This window comes from Rana temporaria, chromosome 2 (genome assembly GCF_905171775.1).
Source record: "Rana temporaria chromosome 2, aRanTem1.1, whole genome shotgun sequence".
NCBI classification, from domain to species: Eukaryota; Metazoa; Chordata; class Amphibia; order Anura; family Ranidae; genus Rana; species Rana temporaria.
Window position 1 is genome coordinate 380,615,167 of NC_053490.1, and position 7,788 is coordinate 380,622,954.

At 37.5% G+C, this 7,788-nt stretch overlaps 1 protein-coding gene across 1 annotated transcript in view; it reads left to right on the forward strand.

Moving 5' to 3' along the window:
- Window positions 1-3,032, forward strand: part of CUEDC1 (CUE domain containing 1) — a 149,194-nt gene extending 146,162 nt beyond the window's left edge. The window contains exon 12 of the mRNA XM_040337855.1: window positions 588-3,032. The gene's annotated coding sequence lies outside the window, so the exon portion shown is untranslated. The remainder of the gene's footprint in view (window positions 1-587) is intronic.
- The last annotated feature ends 4,756 nt before the right edge of the window (window positions 3,033-7,788 follow it).

Genomic DNA, 7,788 nt, shown 5'->3' on the forward strand with positions numbered 1-7,788 from the left:
AGGGCAGTGGTCAGGACTGTGCAATAAACAACATACCTTACAGAGGTCAATAATATATAATGGACAGCACAGTTAGAGTGCAACAGTCAGGAGTATATCTGGGGCGTCTCTCACTTTTGTGGTGGTCAGTGGAGTGAGTGCCCTTTACATTGGTCATAGTCAACGATGTCCTGCTTCATTGTCTATTGTACAGAAATGCCTATAAAATTACCTTTTCATGATTTCATGAACTGCATTTGCCTTTTTTTTTCTTTCTTTTTTTTTTCTTTTTTATTCCTGCCTGTCAAACTATACCACCAGATTAAGCTTTTTATGACTGCTGATATTTAACCACCTTCTAGGTACCCTGATGATTTTATATAACCTATATCATGGGTGCTCAACCTGTGGCTATCCAGCTGTTGCAGAACTTCAAGTCCCATCATGCCTCTGCCTTTGGGAGTCATGCTTGTAACAGTCAGTAGCTTGCAATGCCTCATGGGAATTGTAGTTCTGAAACAGCTGGAGAGCCACAGGTTGAGCACCCATGACCTATATAAACAAAATGATTACTTGAATATGTACACATTTTTTTTCTATCTTTCTAGATCTTAAATTCCGTCAAAACCTCTTTGTGGGTCCCAATGGCTGATGGAAAATAACTACAGACACAGGACATTTGGCTACCTGTTGTGGTGCAGTCAACCCCTTGTAGAAGATATACTGTATACATGGCACAACATTTATAATTACTTATTTTAGTATCTGCTGAGGGCAGTCAAATCTCAGAGACATTTTAGTAGCCATTCTGCTTTATTAATTGTATGTTTTAAAATGGTACAAATTGTATACAACTTTGTTTTTAACTTTTTTTCCCCCTTTTCTTACAGGATAATGTCCTGTTTGTGAAATGTTTAACAGAAATACAGCACAGATTTTTTTAAAGTTATTTTTAGTATAGATATTGCTAAAATGAGTATCTGTATTATGGCCTAGATGAAAGGGCCCAAAGTAAACGCATCTGCAGACAATAGATAGTGGTTGGCGGTCATAAAAAGCTCCAGCCATCTTGTTTTTACCTGGTGCTGAGATATACATGTATTCTAGTGTGCTATCGGTGTGCATTTGTTATAAATACTGTGTTCTGCTCATATTTTCACTGATACTGGGGTCACCGGCCTTAAATGTCCTACTGGTCAATAATTGTACAGCTTGAGTGCCCTTAAGTTTTCTGTGGCGGCAGTTTGTAATCTGTTACAGCCCAGTTGTTGCCTACACCTTTCAAACCTATGGGTATAGGACAAGGTTCATGGGTACCAAACTCCTCACTGTTGATTTACACATCTATTCAGTATTTAAACATTTGCTATAAGTGGTTTGACCTGTCCTAGATTAGAGTTTAATCAGCTCTTTGCCCATTCGTTATTAAATCATGTTTGTCTGTAGCATGTCTCTGATAACCCGTAAGATCAAACGAATACGTTGGGTCTAAACTCTACATAGCTTTACAGAACTATATAATTTTAAAAGACGTAGCCAGCAAGTTTGTGCTTATGAAAAGTTAATAAATTGCTTTTATTTTTAAAAGCAATATCCTTACAGCAAGGAAACAATGTAGACTACACTAGACTTTAACATGACTCTCAAAGTAGTGATTTCAACCGTTATTTTGTATAGTCATTAGAAGTTAGTCAAGGTTCCCTAGAGCATAGAAGCAAATCTGGATTATTCGTAATATTTCAAGTAAAATATTTTTGCATATTTATGTTCTGGTATTTGAAAATATTTTTGGATTGCAGATATAGTGGCTAACAGATTAACAGGCTACATTTTCTAGTTTGTGATTAAATAGTTATCTGGCTTTAGGATTTTATATAGGGTATTCATAATATGTAAGAAATAGCTAATCCACCAGTAAAGACCGTTTGAATTACTTTAAACACCCATTTCTTCAACTAATTCATAGGTATGTTCCACCTTATCAACACTACACCACTTGGCCTGTTTAGACAGGAAAGGGCAAGTTCCTCCATTTTGCAAAAATACCTACATTGGATAAATATTGACCTAGTAAAAGAGTAAAAAGTACATGGTAGTGAATTGTAATATGTTTTCTAAAATAACTACACAAAGTACAGAGATTGCTATTTTTTAGCCTGTATGTGTTTTCTTAATGAACCCCACTGCATGGTTTGCAAAGAAGTGTGTAATGTAGTGGGACAGGGACACCTGCTGAAATGAAAAGGGACACCCAATCTAACAGAGAGCAGCGTGTGCCTAGGTTTCCCTAATGGAGAGTTCTGCTTTAGGCAGGGTTCACATCAGTGTGGTACGTTTTTTTTCTGCATCATGTTTTTATAGGCCTTTTACACACATTTTTTGATGTGCCGCTATTAAATTCTGTTCACGTTCACTTTGATGTACTTTCATGAAAATGCAGGTTCTATGAGTTTAATGGCAGCCGCATCTAAAAAAACACAACACAAAAACTGGACCGCACTGATGTGAATGGGGCTTTAAAGGGAAGGTCAGAGGATGTGAGGAGATAATCGGAGAGAACAACGTAGAGAACGAATAGCAAGGAAAACCTATTCCTGCCCCATGTCAGACTCGCTGTTAGCTGACATCTTTATCTAAATACACAACCAACAATTGTGTCCTTATTTTCACTTTTTTTTTTTTTAAATGTACAAAGCAATTTAAAAGTAAAAATAGAAATCTGTATAAATTCCATTGTGTTTGAGATCCGAAAGTAACACGTGTGTTGCCTGTACAGCTGCTTGCTTGAAGAGGCTGCATTTAGAACATTTATTGAAAAATCTAAAGATACAACCCACAGTATATTCACAGCTGTGACCCTTGACTCGGTTAAGTGGATTTGAATCGCTTTAGGAGTATTTACATAAACACACCTGGATCTGAGTTTTTTTAACCAAAAGAAGTAGCTCAATCAACAAAAGGCGCACATTGGTATGGTTACATATTTGCAAATAAAACCCAAGACAATGTACAGTACATGTATGGTGGGTTTAGTGATATTTACATATATAACACACAAGACAATGTACAGTACATGTACGGTGGGTTATATGGTCCTAAAAATAACACACAAGACAATATACAGTACAGGTGAGTTACATGATATTAAATATAACACAGACCGTGTACTGAACACATATGGTGGGTTACATGATATTAAAAATGACACACAATACAATGTACAGTATAGGTATGTTGGCTTGCATTATATACAAAACAATGTATAGTACCGTATGGTGGGTTACATGATGTTTACAAATAAAACACAAAAAAATATATACAAGACAATGTACAGTATGGTGGGTTACATATTCATAAGACAATGAGTGCTTTTATGTCTCAGGTGTATGGTAACATTGGCTTATATTCTCAATTGTTCACCAAGGCCCTTCACACTTGTTCGACTTGTCCTGCGACTTTTGACTGTAAAGTCGCATGACAAGTCATACACCATGATTTCCAATGAGTACCATTCATATCTGTGCGACTTCAAGTTGCAGCCACTTTAAAGTAATCCCTGCACTACTTTGTGACTTATGGTCCATTGACCTCAAGATTACACAGGCATTGCTTCGAGTCGAGCGACTTTCAGGTCACACACGTGCGAAAGAGGCCTTTACCGAACAAATGTACATGGGGTGCAGCCTGTTCTAGATCTAAATTGGGTTGCTCTTTACAACCCATGTAATATTGAAACAAAACAATAGACAAGACCTTTGAAGTAGAAGTCACGATAACACGGTTGTAGAAGGGAGTTGTATAAACATGCAAAGACACTCACATCACGGTTTAAATATATCCTATATGTATATTTAATGATATTTCACAGGCAAACTGTTATATTGCAAAATACTTGGCCTTTCTTGAGGAGAACTACAGCCAAAATGGAAAATAAAAGTAAACCATAGGAATAGCTATTGTCTACACTTTGGTTTATGGCAATCTGTATCACAGCAGGAAAAACTCTCTGTTCTAGCTAGAATAATGGTTGGGGAATCTGTTGGCAGTAACATTATAAAGTATAGTACACGGTTTACAGTCCTCTGGAATTACTTGGGGCTTCAAGATATGTCAGGAGATATTTACATGTTGGATCCCTACGTTGATTCGGCAAATGTCTTCAAAAGTGCATTGACCAGTTATATTACTTGGTCCTACAAACTCCTATACCTGCTCAGCTGCCAGGATAGTTTTTAGCAATCCTCAAAAGATCTTTCTGGAGTTTATTGCTGATTTGGTCCAGAATTAAACTTCTTTCAAAATACTTTATTGTGATTGATATTAAAAAGCTTTGATAAAGTATTTAATGTTTTTTAATATCCTCCTCAAATGATTGTTCTTATTATGTTGGGCGCAATAATCTCTTTGTGACATTAATCATTTTACAAGTACAAATTCAAAAGACCATATACCTTTTATAGAACTTGAAATGTGTCCTACTGTATATACATTTTGCTATTTAGTTATACAGTATACAAATTTCACTTTTCTGTTACGAACCATGCCTAAAAAGTTCCTTCAATTCCTATTCACAGGAAATGTTATGGTTCAGAGGGACCTTTTTTAAATCTATTTCTATCTTGGTAAAACCTAATCACGTGTATTCTTATATATATGCCAGTGAATTGAGCACACTCTGTGCTTTCCTGCTTTAACCTCCTAACAACAACTACTTTATTATCATGGACATGTATTATGAGATAGAAGCAGAGGAGCTGAGCAGTGCAGGAGCAAATTTATCAAACCTACAGTATATACACCCAAGACGCACATGCACACTATGGGGTATATTTATAAAGCAGCTAATCTGACATTCACCAAATATTCAGTGCAGGAGAATCTTCCTGGTTCATGTGTTTCAAATGACCGTGATTGAATCACTTCCAATGAATATTTGGTGAAAGTCACATTCTCTACGTTAGAAATATGCCCCTATATGTGTATTAATACACATATTCTATAAATGTAAACATATATATATAGAAAAGAAGTTTGCATTGTATGCAAATGCTGGTACAGATATTTCAAAGAGTAAATGCTGTGGATATGCATTTAGTGTATTGTAAAGTGTTAATGCCTCCAAATATAAACACATTGTTCTTGTAGCACAGCTCTTAGCAACACATTGGTGGTATCCAGTATAGGTAATTTTTCTTTTAACTTTTCAGTATTCTGCCAGTTCAAAGGAACAGGAAAAAATAGTCTTCATTTAGAAAAACTGTTGTCTCTGTTTAGGACTGTGTATATTTTTCTTACTGGAAATCCCATAATATATTATCAAGTTCATTAGTACTACACATTGAGGTAACCTTAAAAGAAGGTGCCATCATTGTCAGTGTATTGACTTCATGCTGTGGTTGTAATATTGTGACATCCATATCTTGAAGTTTTACTTAAACATTTTCAATTTAAATATTGCGATGAAATACTGGGTTACACAAAACGTTGTGTTAATGTACAAAAGAAAATTGTTTAATAAAAATAATTATTTATATTACTGAACTTGTGTGATTGATTTAAGTTTTTTCCATAAATATGCACATATACTGCAGTAGGGTAAGTATTGATGATCTGTTGTGAGGCATGTCCCTAATGAGGGTTTTACCGGAAAGGTCACTATTTGTGTAACTACTGTGATATGTTGGGGCTATTGCTCAAGTGTAGTAGTGTTTTTCAGGAAGTTCACACCAGCCACCAGTGGCTTAATGGGCCACTTTTTTATTTAAAGCAAAAGTTCCACGTAATAAACAGTTGCACTTGCATGAGTCTCCACCTTCACTTTCAAAACTTGAAAATAAATGGCAATTAGCCTCCTGGCTCTCTTGCTCAGCATCACTGCTCAGGCCTCCTATTTAGACTTCTGGTATGGTCCCCATGCCACCTCACAGCACTCCTTGCTGTTCTGGCCTGCTGCTGTTCCCTCACAGACTTCACTTGTATGGTGCAGACAAGCACACCTCTATCTGCTCTCTTGCAGCCTCATGGACTCAGGAGGATGGAGCCTCAAGCTGCTGTCGGGCCTTAGATTATATAAGGGCTATGCACACCCACACCCTGCTGGTCTCCAGTAAGACTCGGACACAGGATCAGAGGCGTCATCCCTCACATAGCTATTTGAAATCTCCAAACTCCACTGCCCATTCTGGGAATTACAAAACGTGGAGAAAGCTATGAGACACAATTTTCCCCAGTCAGTACAGATACTCTGGACTAGCCCCTCACTCCACATGGTGAGAATTTGTACCTATTCTTAAAAGGTGGCAGGGCCTTGCACCATCACACTGCATATCCATTTCACTTTTATCCATATTTTAAATATGTTGGACAAATGGGAAGGGGGATGAGCTCTTCAAAACATCCAGTTTTAAAAGGCACAAACAATATTTTAATAACTTTTTACATTTCCACTTGGGGCCTGTTGATTCAGTAGTTTTTCATTGCTTAAAATTACACTTAATGATTTTCCTATGCTGCAAAAATAATCCATATACTCATACACCGCTAATGAATGGCCGCATAAATTATTTTTCATTCAATTATTTCATACTGTGTTTTTCTGCCACCTTGAAACATTCTCTGTGAGCTTCAAAACCTTCTTTTTCGCCCTTCTGTTTGTAACAAGCAGAGCATGTTGGTTGTGGTTATGTGCAGTGCTTTATGCACACTACGCATCCTATAGTCCCTAGTCCATCCAAGAGGGTGGTTACATTTCTACATGCAGTGAGAACCTCTAGAATGAACATAGCCACCCCTAAACAGGAAATTGGATCACAGCACCAAAAAAAAAGAATTTGGGAGATTTAGAGGAGGCTGAATAACAATAATAGAAGGTACTTGACCTGTCATGTTCCCCTAACCCCCCCCCCCCCTGTTCTAGAACTCACTCTTAATTCTCCTCCATGGGGGTCTACACACAAACACAGAATATTTTCTAATTCTACACCAGAGTTATCATTCAATTCAGACTTATTTCAGGTTAAGCAAAGTTTGATTCCTGTGATATGCATTTATGGGTGGGAGACCAGTTCATAGTTTTTGCTTTTCATTGAAAATCTCTTCAAAAGCGAGTGGTCCTTGGGAGTCATACGTTTCTGTAGTCTGTAAAACGATGTATACTATTTGCGATATAACATTTTGTAATGTGGTCTTATGCCGCGTACACACGATCGGTTTGTCTGATGAAAACGGTATGATGGACCGTTTTCATCAGACTAAACCGGTCGTGTGTGGGCCCCATCGGTTATCTATCCATCGGTTAAAAAAATGGAACTTGTTTTAAAATTATCTGATGGATACCTAACCGATAGAAAAAAAACGATCATCTGTACGCACGTCCATCGGTTAAAAATCCACGCATGCTCAGACTAAATTAGGGGACGGGAGCGCTCGTTCTGGTAAAACTAGCGTTCGTTATGGAGCTAGCACATTCATCGCGCTGTAACAGACAGAAAAGCGTGAATCGGCTCTAACCAAACTTTTACTAACACGCGGTAACACGGAATCAGCAAAAGCAGCCCAAGGGTGGCGCCATTGGATTTGAACTTCCCCCTTTATAGTGCCGTCGTACATGGTTTACGTGACCGCGTTCTGACACGATCGTTTTTTTAACCGATGGTGTGTAGGCATGACTGACCATCAGTCAGCTTCATCGGATAACTGATGGAAAAATACATCAGACCGTTTTCATCGGATTGACCGATCGTGTGTACAGGGCATTACAGTCAATGTTATGGTAAATTTTTCATCCAAGAAATCTGTATTGCCTTCTAC